This window comes from Mobula hypostoma, chromosome 7 (genome assembly GCF_963921235.1).
Source record: "Mobula hypostoma chromosome 7, sMobHyp1.1, whole genome shotgun sequence".
Taxonomy (NCBI): Eukaryota; Metazoa; Chordata; class Chondrichthyes; order Myliobatiformes; family Myliobatidae; genus Mobula; species Mobula hypostoma.
This window is the reverse complement of record NC_086103.1, coordinates 146,297,159-146,309,419: the sequence shown is the minus strand read 5'-3', so window position 1 is coordinate 146,309,419 and position 12,261 is coordinate 146,297,159. Positions and strand designations below refer to the sequence as shown.

Genomic DNA, 12,261 nt, shown 5'->3' with positions numbered 1-12,261 from the left:
ATTTTCCAAGGAAACCGGTAATAGCCTCTTTGCCTGGTATGAGATTGCAGTTTTTCCCTTGTAACTGTTTATTTAATAAATTCAGTTTTTCAAATACATCTGACAGTCAAAAACAATAACAGTCATGCCAGCTCAGACGTCGCTTGGACTAACAGTGTCCTCTCCAATGGTAGGGACACCGGGATCATCCGGCTATTGGAACAAACCATACATGGACGAGACTGGACAACATGGCATTAATGGAATGATACTTCAACAGCAACCCACATGAAAGAAGATGCATCAAGCACATGTGAGGACTCTGGCAACCACAAAGACCATCATCCACATTCACAGAAAAATAACTGGTTACCTTGTAATCAAACATTGTCAACAGAGGATTGCCATCACACCTTGAATTGGATGTACAAGCACGATGCACCACAGCAACATCACCACAGAACCAAGCTGATCGAAACACGAGTTCAAACCCCACCTCCACAACTTGCAGATGGTGCAAAGGTAATAGCGTCGCCTTGTACGTGGGAAATGTAAGTTCAAACCTCACCTTGGGGCGTATTGACGCTGGCTGTTGCAATCAGAGAGAAGATCATGGCTAAACTAGCAACTGTCAATCAATCAACTAGGCTCCGCAGACTTAGTGATAAAATTCCAGCAGACAACATGCAAGAAGCAGCCAATGAAACACCACTCACAATTGCAACTTCCAACATAACTGAGACCAATAAAATGATACATGCAGCGGCAACAGCAGTCTTAGAAATGCAGGGCTACAAAATGAACTACAGTGGAGAGTACTGTCATAACCACTCTTGGAGATGATGATTGGAAGCCAAGATAAAAACCACATGGGTGGAGGTCATCAGACTAACTGAGCTGCAGAAAGGTGTGAAGATCAAAGATTCATCTCAGCTACTAAGAAAGTACAGAAGTATTCTATAGCTGAAGCCCTGGAATCTGCCAAGCAACAGTTAACAGTTCTGGCTACCAGACTGCAGCGATACACTAAGGATGCAGAGGCCAAGCAAATAAATGCACTCTTCTGCAAAGAACCAGGAGCAGTATTCACACATTTCCAGAGCAACAACATGCCAGTACCTGAACTAACCAAAACAGCAACTGAGGAGTACTGGGAGAAAGAAGCTTTACATAACACCAGTGCCCAGTAGCTGAAAGACGCACAAGCAAGCCTCTGCAATCTCCCAGGGGAAGAACCAGTCACCATCACTGCAGCAGATGTCCAGCAATGGATAGCTAGTATGAAGAAATGGACATCATATGATCCATGCTTATTGGCTGAAGAAACTACCAGCATTACATACACAGCTAGCAGCTCAAATGAACCAGCTACTTGATGCAGGCTCCTGCCCTGATTGGCTAATTCAAGGAGGGACAGTATTCGTAATGAAGGAGCCTCACAAAGGAGCAACACTATCAAACTACCAGCCTATAACCTGCCTGCCAACAACATGGAAGCTCCAGTCAGGCATCATAGCCACCAAGCTAAAGGAACGTGTGTAAATTCCTGAGCCCTGCTCAGAGGGGGATTGGTAATTGAGCCAGAGGCTACAAGTAGACAGTCATGTGAGAATCCAAGACCAGGCAATCCAGTTTAAGCACAGCCTGGCTCCCAGCAGAAAGCATATGACTCAATGCCCCACACATGGATCCTGGAATGCCTGTCTCTGTACAAGATCAACAAGACACCAAGGACCTTCACCAAGAACACAATGGGCTGTTGGAAGACAATGCTAGAAGTTAATTCAAAGCCAATATCACAAGCAACAATCAGATGTGGAATGTACCAGGGTGAAGCACTATCCCCACTGCTGTTCTGCATAGGCTTAAACCCCCTCAGCCAGATCATCTCAACAAGTGGATATGGGTACAGGTTCAAGAGTGGAGTGACCATCAGCCACCTCCTGTACATGGAAGACATCAAGCTGAATGCCAAGAATGCAAGAGACATTAACTCACTAATCCACCTCACAAGAGTGTACAGCAGAGATATCAGGAAGTCATTTGGACTGGAAAAGTGCAGCCGGATAGTAATGAAAAGAGGCAAATGCATCAAGACTGAAGGAATCAAGTTACTTGAAGGCCACATACCAGGTGTACAGGACAGCTACAAATACTTGGGAATCCTGCAGGTGCATGGAAACCATGATGGGGACACAAAGAAGGCTGCAACATCCAAGTACGTCCAAAGAGTGAGACAGGTCCTAAAAAGCCAGCTGAATGGGAAAAACAGATCAGAGCCATCAACACATTCACCTACCAGTCATCAGATACCCACCCTCAATAGTGTGCTGGCCAAGGAACAAACTGGAAGCTGCTGACATATCAAAACCCAGAAACTACTAACAATACAAGGAGGATTCCACCCTAAGTCCAATGTCGAGTGACTGTACACTGGCCGGAATAAAGGAGAATGGGGACTTGGAAGTGTCAAGGCCAAAGTGAAACATCCATGAGTATGTCAGGAAATTGGCCCCTAAGGATAACCTGCTAGGAGAATACACTAGACACCAGGCAGGGGTCAAGGAAATGGAAGTGGGTGAAGCAGAGCCAGAGGCCATGGCAGGACAGCCCGCTCCTCGTGATGTACCATCGCCTGATATCAGAGGTGGCTGACATAAGAAAGTCCGACCGATGGCTGGAGATGGCAGGGCTGAGGGACACCACAGAGGTGCTTCTCATGGCTGCACAAGAACAGGCACTGAGCACAAAAGCAATAGAAGCAGGGGTCTACCACACCAGACAAGACCCACACTGCAGACTCTGCAAGGAATCCGCTGAAACCATCATAGTAGCACATAGTAGCAGGGTGCAAGATGCAGGCAGGGACAGCATACACTGAATTGCACAACAATGTTGCAGGAAATGTGTACAGAAACATCTGCGCTGAGTATGCATTGGACACTCCTCAGTCCAAGTGGAAACACCCGAGAAGGTAGTGGAGAGTGACAGAGCTAAGATCCCGTGGGACTTCTAAATACAGACTGATAAGCAGGTACTGGCCAACCAACGAGATGTAGTAATATTGGATAAGCAACAAAAGAAAGCAATAGTAATAGATGTGGCAATCACAAATGACAGTAACATCATAAAGAAAGAATATGAGAAGCTGAAGAAATACCAGGGCTTGAATGAGCAGATAGAAAGGATGTGGAAGGTTAAAGCCAGAGTAATTCTGGTGGTGATAGGAGCATGTGGAGCTGTGACACCTGGACTGAGAGAGTGGTTCCAACAAATCCCAAGAACAACGTCTGAGATCTCAGTGCAGAAGAGCGCATTACAGTACTAGGGACAGCAAGGATAGTGCGCCGAAACCTCAAACTCCCAGGCTTCTGGTAGAGGGAAAAATATTCACATGCACCACCCGTAAAGGGTGAGAAAAATTTTATATATATCAGTAACAACAATATAATTGTGTGAGTAGGCTCTAGAGAAAATTAGTAAAGGTTGAAGAATTGTAGTAAGTATCATCTCACGTGGAAAATTATCAGTATTGAATATACATGTAAAAATAAAACTAGCTTTTTAGGTAGTTTTTTAAAAAATAATTTAATTTTTCAGTCAAATATTTTTAAATATGCTATTATATACCCAAATTCCACGTGGCAATAAAGAGTGTGTACTTACCAAGAAAAGCAAATTCAAAATTCAAATTAAATGTATTATCATAGTACTTCTTGGTTATTGTATACCACCCTGAGATTTGTTTTCTTGCGGGTATACACAGTAAATCCAAGAAACTAATAGAATCCGTGGAAGACTGCACCCAACAGGGCAGACAACTAGTGTACAAAAGATAGCAAGCTGTGTAAATACAAAAGAAGTAATAATAATAAACAAATAAGCAATAAATGTTGAAAACATGAGATGAAGAGTCCTTTAAAATTAGTCTATAGATTGTGGAAACAGTTCAATGATGGGGCAAGTGAAGTTGAATGAAGTTATCCCCACTGGTTCAAGAGTCTGATGGCTGAGGGGTAATAAATGTTCCTGAATCTGGTGGAGTGAGTCCTGAGGCTCCTGTGCCTTTTCCTGATGGCAGCAGCAAGAAGAGAGTAAGACCTGGGTGGTGGGGTTCCTGATGATGGATTCTGCTTTCCTGCGACAACACTCCGTGTAGATGTGCTCAATGGTACTCGTGAAGGACTGGGCCGTGTCAACTACTTTCTTCCTTTCAAAACCTGGTATTTGGGATTTAATGGAAGTCGTACTCGTAGACTTTCCACATCCTCGTCTCTCTACGGTTTAGCTGTTTATGGCAGGTGACCCCACTGCAGTAACAGCATCCTTCTTGCCACATTTTAAAAAATATTATGACATGCATGGCAAACAGAGCCAGGCTTCTGCTGCATACTTGCTGATTGGCCTTGCTGGACACAGTCCCGCCCAATCTGCAGCTTGGGACTTGGGGATGGAAGTGGAGTGGGTCTCATTGAGCCATCCTGCAGGGTGTGAATGGTGATTTGTGCGTAGTTAAGTAGGAGCAGAGATAGTGATTGATGTGCCGCACCCCTCCCCCTGCCCACAGACACAGGATAAACGGTTTTGTTGCCTCATTTGCATAATCTAGCATATTTCTCATTCATTTCTTTCAGAGTTCCAATGAAATTACATAATTTATTACTTTATTATTATATTTTAGTAATACTTCGTTAAAACAGTAAACATCTTGGCCCATTCAGAAACTCCTCTGTGGTTCCCAGTTTCTTATGCAAAATCTGGCATAGCCTTTGGAGTGCCATATGGCCCACGTTGAAAACCACTGTTCCAGAGAACCAATTTTTGTCCCTCATTATCCTTTGTTCTAAATATATCTGTAAATGGTGTATAATGGTTATCAGTGTGTTAATACAGATAAGAATATGGCTGAATCTGAAATAGAAAGATCGGGGAAAGTGAATAAGAAATAAAAGGGGCAAAGAGGGAGTATGACGGTTGCCTAGCTGCTAACGGAAAGAGAATCTGAAAGTCTCCCACGGACAAATAAATCGTAATTCATAGAGGGTTTGGTGCAGTTAAGGACCATAAAGAACTTTACACATAGAGACAATATACTAAGATGCTTCTTGCTGTAGTTGTTTTCACTTTGGCTGATCCACATTTGGGGTATTATGGTGGAGACACACATAATATGATGAATGTAGAGAGTTTGGAGAGTAGTGCAGAAGAGATTCACCAGGATGTTTCCTGTATTAGAGTATATTAGCTTTATGGAGAGGTTGGAAAAATTGGATTGTTTTCTCCAGTATTAGCGTCTACCCTCTCTAGTCTCCTAGTAATGATTTCCTCATCACCTAGAATGTTTTCAGTAGAACGAGGCAAATGAATACAGAGCTTGGAGACTTTCACTTAAAGAACGGTCTGAACAAGCGCGACGCTGTGGACACGGGCACGAGCGGCAGCGTGCTTGTCGGGGGTGATCCCATACCCAGCATGCCGTGTTGTTGCGCGCTCATGCGTCCGGCCCTACGTCAGTGCTGAGAGCCGCACGCGCTGTTGCCGGGTTGACGCTGAGATCTGCGGCTGTGAAACAAAATTGGCGTTGCCGACGGAGTGTCGACTCTGAGGTATTACCTTTTTCTAATACACTGGCTGTCGTGCTTTCTTGAGTTTCTTTAAAGAGTAATGAAAAGCACAATTGCCGGAATTTATTTTAAAACACGGAAGATCATCTACTCCTTTTTTTATTCTTTCTTTACCATTAAATGGTTTTGTAGAGGGATCCGTTGCGGATCAAGCTAACGTGATGACCCAGACCCGCCCCTGTTAAGTATTGATTGGATCGCTGTTGTCGCAGAAAATGGCGTCAGAGATTATTTGAATTCCGTGTGGTTAGTTTAGATGTCTATAGCTGAGTTGACGCTTGCAATCATGTTAGGTTGTATTTTGGCTTGCTGCGCTGGGGCCTAAACTGGGGTTTTAAAGCTTCTCTTTGATTTCTGGAAGCATTGCTTATTAAAGGATTTGTTCCTTCTTGATTAACTTTGCGTCTTTAAAATTTCCTGGCTATCCTTGAGTCTTTCTTGCCTGAAAAGACAAAATGTGATTCATGGCATTAATACTACTATTAATTGTTTTGAAAGGAATTATGTGTAAATGCGTTCCCGAATGAGGATGCACTCCTTTTAATTTTTAGTGATGTAGTGTTCCCTAGGTATCTGTGTCTGCCGAATAACCTGAGTATGCCCGCAGGAAAAATAATCTCAGGGTTGTATGTGGTGGCATATATGTACTCTGATAATAAAATTTACTTTGAACTTTGAACCAAGCAATCTAGGGCAATTCAATTTATATTCCAGACAGAAATTCCCCTGACACTTTCAGATCATACATTCTTAACAATTTTTTGCATTGTTACATTATTTTACATTAGATTGTTAACAATTTGGCATCTCTAGTGTCATCAGGTAAACTGATCAAAACCTAAGTAACTAATAAAACAACCTGGTGCTTCTGTCATCTTCTGGAAGGTTTGGTATTCATGAGACAGAGAGTGCAGCTAAGACCATTGATGTACGCTGAGGTGACTCCTAATCTGGAACACAAACCTGTGGTCCGCTCTATTAACTCTGCGGTGATTAGTCGAATGTCGAGCAAGATTAAAATCGTCAAGGACAAGAGCAGAAAAGGAACAGGTGTCTAGTGCATTTGACCGGTCTGTTCTCATTGCTGCTGGCGGGCGGAAGGTGCAGGAGCCTTGGGTCCCATGTCGTCAGGTTCGGGAGCAGTTGTTGCCCAGCAGCCATCGGACCATGGGACGGGCTTTACTCACCTCAGCACAGAATGCACTCAGCAACTGGGGACTCTGCAAGTTGGTGGTGTTTCTTGTTCACTTTTTTTAAATTATTTGTGCGATTGGAGCAGGGTGCTACAGACCTGAACTGAGTGCAGCTGTGGCCTGCAATCGTCGGCACAGCATAGAACTGAATTTGTGGCTGTGGCCTGCAGCAATCAGGCCCCTGGACTGGCTTCACTTGCCTCACCGGCTCCGTGGCTGTAGGCTCACTTACGGGGACTCTGCGATTAATATTATTTGTGTACTTTTTATTGTTTGCATGATTTGTTCTTTTTCCCCCACACATTGAGTGTCTGGTATTGCTGTGCGGGATTTTCTTTAAATTGGTTCTATTGTGTTTCTTTGTCTTGTGACTGCCCACAAGAAGATGAACCTCAAGGTTATATATTGTATAGATATTTTGATAAATGTACTTTTTACTTTGAATTATATAAGATATGCATTTATAGTTAATTATTTAGCACATAATGAACTCAGTTGTTTATTTTAATTTTAGAATCCCAATCAGTTTTCTTTTGCTGTCTTATGTGATGTGCAATTTATTGTTTTGCAGTAGCAGTACAGTGCAAAGGCAAAACTACTGTAAGTTACAGAATAAATAGTACAAACAAATGAATGAGGAGGTGGTGTGATTGGACCATTCAGAAACCTGAAGAAGCTGTTTCTGAATCATTGTGTGGGCCTTCAGCTCCTGTATCTCCTCCCTCATGGTAGTAACAAGAAGAAGCTATGTCTCAGCTGGTGAGGGTCTTAAATGAGAAATGCTGTCATCTTGAAATACTGTGCCTCGAATATGCCCTTGATGGTAGGGTGTGTTGTGTGCTTAATGTAGCTGGCTGAGCCTACAACCCTCTGTAGCCTCTTGTGATCATGTGCATTGGAGGCTGCATGCCAGGTTGTAATGCAACTAGTCAGAATGTTCTCCATCTACAGACATTGTGCCTTTATTGTGATTGTATCAATAATTTGGGGCCAGGGCAGGTCCTCTGAGATGTTGACACCCTACTCACCCTTTCCGTTGCTGATTCCTCAGTGAGTACTGTGTTTGATTTCCTGACTTCCTCTTCCTGAAGTCCACAATCTTCCTTGGTCTTGCTGACATTGAGTGTGACGTTGTTGGGATACCATTTAAACAGCTGGTCCATCTCATTCCTATACGCCTCTTCATCGCATCTGTGATTTTACCAATAACGTTGGTATAATCTACAAATTTATAGATGATGTTTGAATTGTGCCTAGCCACACAGTCATGAGCATAGAGAGAGTAGAGTAGTGGGCTAAGCACACATCCTTGAAGTGTGCTTGTGTTGATTGTCACCAAGGAACAGATGTTAGTACCAATCTGCGATGAGGAAGATAAGGATCCATTTGCAGAGGAAGGTACAGAGACCCAGGTTCTGATGCTTGGTGACTAATACTGAGGGATGATGGTATTGAATAGAGAGCTGTAATTGATAACGGCAGCCTGTTGTATACTTTGCTGTTTTCGAGGTGTTCCAAAGTATAGTGGAGAGCCAGTGAGATTGTTTCTGCTGTAAACCTGTTGCGTTGGTAGGTGATTTGCAGAGGACAATTTTTGATTGATAATATTATTACCCAATTTACTATCTTAACAATTTGATATTTTTCCCTTCAGTTAGGTTGATGTGCTGTATTCTTTGTAATATTTATTCCTAATTTATCACTCACTTTGTTTAATGGTATTATGACTTCATGCTATTGAGATTTCAAATAGTAGTAAATGCATTGGTTTCCAAATTATAATAAATCTCTCATTGTGTGCTCAATACTGCAAAATCTACTGAATAAACTCTGTTTTAAATGGTATTTTTCAGATTTACTTAAAAAAAGTGCTGTATCTGTGATGGTGATATAGCTACCATTTTGTTTTGGATGACGGTGCATACTTATTGTATTCTGTGACTTTTCATGGAATTTATCAGTAGACTTCCGTTTACAGATCAAATGTTTTTTCTAGGGGGTATAATGAAAGATAAGTGTTCAAGTCTCTTCTAGTTACAAATCTGCATTTTTAATGTTCATATTCTCTATTGGCTTCAGTGTAAATTACTTAGAATTCTTGTTCCTCTCAATCATGACATTGAACAGCATGGATAGTATATCACAACATAATTCTGTTTAATTTATTTTGTAATATATTTTGGAATTTAATGTTTTAAATGATGTTATAGGCAATAATGGTTCTAAGTAGTTGGATTAAAATATTTTAATTATGTTGTTATATGTCCTTTTGTAATGATTTTTTTAACTTAATAATAATAACCCAGAAATGGGCTTTGTGGCTCATTGAGACCATGCTGGCTGCTAGGAGGAAACATATTTGCTCCATTGCCTTGGACGCAGTTAAAAATTTATCGCACATTATTTCAATGTGTTTATTTTCCTTAAATTTAAAATTGGTTTAATTATAACTTGTCATCTATTACTTTGTCTATTATACTCCAGGGTCACAGACAGAGGAGAAGCAGAGGGATAATAATAAATTGAACTCTTTCCATTTTCCAGGTTGTAACAGGAAAAAACAGTGTCTTCTCAATTAGAGAGCACATCAATGGAAAAATATTAAACTTTCTATAGTTGTGTAGCTTTAAGAAAATAATTGGTAAATTTAAATATTTGGAAGCATTGAGGGTAAAGGTGGGGTGAGAGGCTAATTAATAATTGGACCAAGGCAGGTTAACTTGATTCATTCTTCATTCTATAACCGTATACCTTGTCCTCATTTTTTAAATTTCCATTATCAATTCCCATATGGGACACTAATGTAAGTGCTTGTGTATCCTGGGTATGGTATAATATTAGCACATCTACCACTGGTGGTGCAACAGTGCTTCGTTTGGCAGACAATTTATAGCTATAATTGTGGTATTGTGCATCCATGACTAGTTTTTATTTTATTGTGGCCATTAACATTTCATTGTCAGTTGCAAGTCTTTAATTTACCAAAGATACTGCTACATATTTCTGTAGTCAAAAGTGCAGCTTTTCATTATTGAGGAAAGTGCTGTCTTACATTTATATTAAAAAATGTTCAAATAGAAATGGCTGCTGGGCAACTTTAAGTAATCAGGATACTATAGTGAGTGATCCTATCTGTGTGACTGCCAACAGGGGAGACGCGGTAGCAGATTCAAGTGGTCAATGATTTCTTCGCAGTGAAGTTATAAGTAAACAGTAGTGTGTTATCTGCACATCTGCTAAACTGAATGCTATTTTGATTATTGAAAGGCTGGAGACTTGTTGGAGAAAAGCAAGTGTTTTTTTGAAAGTTATGCTTAAAACTGAAGGGTATACATCTGCATTGGTGCACAATAATACAAAATGTAGTTGTGATTACTTCTAAATGTATGGTTAATCTTGATCAAAATGTTAATTCTGGGCTAGTGTAGATGATTAACAAGTTTATAACCAAATATACTATCCTTGTGAATTTAAGAGTTTTATGTTGCTATCTTTACATGCAGCAGGTTGCAATAAAGACTCCTTTGCAGGGGCATTTTTTAAAAAAAGGTGTGAATTGTGCTGTTAGAAAACTTGAGTAGATTTGATTGCTTGAAGGAAGTAGTTTCACATAATTGCCAAGTTTGTGCTCAATTTAAAAAAAATAGCTTCAGGAATGTGGAAGAAACAAAGTGGCCTTGATTTCATTTTTTCTCTCTCTGGAACTGTCATTCTAATGATGAGGAGCTTGTTGAGGCATGCATGGCTTGTGTTATGGCATGCAGCTGTGATTTCTATTTGTAACGTAGACCTCAGCAAAATTTGAAAGGGTTAAGGAATCTTGTATATCAGAGGCAATTAAGGTGGCTCTGAATTAACATCAGATGTAGATTTGTATGGTATTGCTGTGGTGAAAGATAAAGACTGAGGGAATGTCATTCATGTTCTGTCTGGGCAGGAGGCAGAGTGAGAGCATGCGTGAGGGAAATGAAGAAGGTGCCAGTGAGGACTCCATTAACCACAACAAAGGGGAGGCCATCTTTCCTGAAAAAGGAATACATTTCAAATGTTTTGAAGTGGAAAGGCTCATCTTGAGAACAAGTGCAACAGAGACTGAAAAACTGAGAGAAAAAGATAACGTTCTCTGAAGTGAAAGGATGGCAGAAGGTGTAGTCTCGGCAGAGTGCGATGTCATTGGATTATGGTAAATGTCAGTAGATAGTTTGTCTCCTAAGATGGAGGCACAGAGATCCAGAAAAGGAAGATAGCTGTTGGAAATTTAAAGTTGATAAAATTGAGTAGTTCTGCATGGGGGCAGGAGGCAGCACTGATATAGTCATCAGGGTAGCAGCTAAAGGTATGGGAATTGGTGCCAAAGTTTGGAACAAAGGCAAGCCATGCAAACGTCCTTTTCAACGCCTTTGATTTGTAAAATGTGAAAGCAATCAAAAGACTAGTTCAGTGCAAGAACAGGTTTTTCCTGGCAGAGGAGAGTGTGGTAGATGGAAACTGGTTAGATCTGTGTTTGTGGAAGAAATAGTGAGCCTAAGGTTCACCTATTTAGATCAGCCATGATTATGTTGAATTCCACATCAGGCTTGAAAGGCCTGATGATTTAATCCAATTTTCTTGAGCTCCTGTGATGCTTGAACTGATTGTATTTAAAAGTCAAATGATCTAGTCAGAGTGTGAAGTATGTACATTTGGAGGTCCAAATCACTGGGTGCATTGTACCGAGAAAACTGATGGAGTTATCAAATTGTCTCAGGTCTGTATCAACCAGATTACAACTTAATTTGAGATCATTTTATGGCTCAGTGTTCTGTTCTCCTTGTGAAACCTTTAATCAGTGGTCTCACACAAATATTATATTTCCTACATTAATTGTAGAAGGACATGTACTTAGGGAAACTTGCATCTAATGGTTAACTGTTGATTAAGACAGTAAATTTCACCCAAATCTACTAACAGCCTGTGGTTTCTGTGAAATAGAATAATGCAAATTATGTTTCCAGTACACATGGTCAATTTCACATCCTCTTAACATCTTTAAAAGCTTTTGTGCCTCCAGACCCTGGTAACTGTTTATGGTAGAAATAGATGTCAGTTTTCTTTTTTACATGTCCACATTGCATTAGGCTGGGGTTCTTTGTATTTGATGAGGATGTCTCCGCAGAAGAGAACAAGGAGGTGAAAGCACAATGCAAAATCCACATAAATTCAACCACTGGAAACATCTCCACAGAATATGATTCTAAGGATACTGCATAGTAAGAAAATGGGTCAAACGCAAAGTCTGTTGAACTTGATATTGTGCCTGATTCTGTCAAAGAAAGAGTCAGATTAGCATCAGTTTATGACAGTAATGCAAGAGATAACTGACGCACTTTGGTGTGCCTACGTAAGAGCTCAGTCCTGTAATAACTGACGCCACATTACATTTCCATTTCCAACTCAATGTGGTTAAAATCAGTTAGATTTATTAT

The 12,261-nt window shown here is 40.7% G+C and overlaps 1 protein-coding gene across 2 annotated transcripts in view; it reads left to right on the top strand.

The window, feature by feature from the left end:
- The first annotated feature begins 5,516 nt into the window (after positions 1-5,516).
- atp8a2 (ATPase phospholipid transporting 8A2) overlaps positions 5,517-12,261 on the top strand; it is a 589,180-nt gene continuing 582,435 nt past the window's right edge. For both annotated transcript variants that reach the window (XM_063054225.1, XM_063054228.1), the window contains exon 1: positions 5,517-5,585. The gene's annotated coding sequence lies outside the window, so the exon portion shown is untranslated. The remainder of the gene's footprint in view (positions 5,586-12,261) is intronic.